We start from the raw sequence: 334 nt of genomic DNA, 5'->3' as shown, positions 1-334 counted from the left end.
CCTCCAAATAAACTGCGGAGGAATTAGGGCGGGAGCGTCTTGGCTGGAAGAAGATGGACGGATTAGCGGCGATTGCAAATTTACCTTCAGCTCCCCAAGGAGAGGGTGTCCATAACCTCTCCAGGAGAGCTCAGATTTTTTTATTTTTTAAAATAGCGGTACTGGAGAAGAAAGATCAGAAGTCTGGAAGAGATCCTAGCGATCATACATCCGCCTTCGTAACAGCAGAGCATAGAACTTGGGCACGTCGCCGCTCCGCGGGTTAGTCCATCCCCTGACCCGGAACAGCAGCCTGTGCCGCCACAACGCCGGCTGGGCGCGCGGCCCCCACCGA

The sequence above is a fragment of the Tupaia chinensis genome, unplaced genomic scaffold (genome assembly GCF_000334495.1).
Source record: "Tupaia chinensis unplaced genomic scaffold, TupChi_1.0 Scaffold144741_1, whole genome shotgun sequence".
Classification (NCBI taxonomy): Eukaryota; Metazoa; Chordata; class Mammalia; order Scandentia; family Tupaiidae; genus Tupaia; species Tupaia belangeri.
This window is presented reverse-complemented; position numbering follows the sequence as displayed.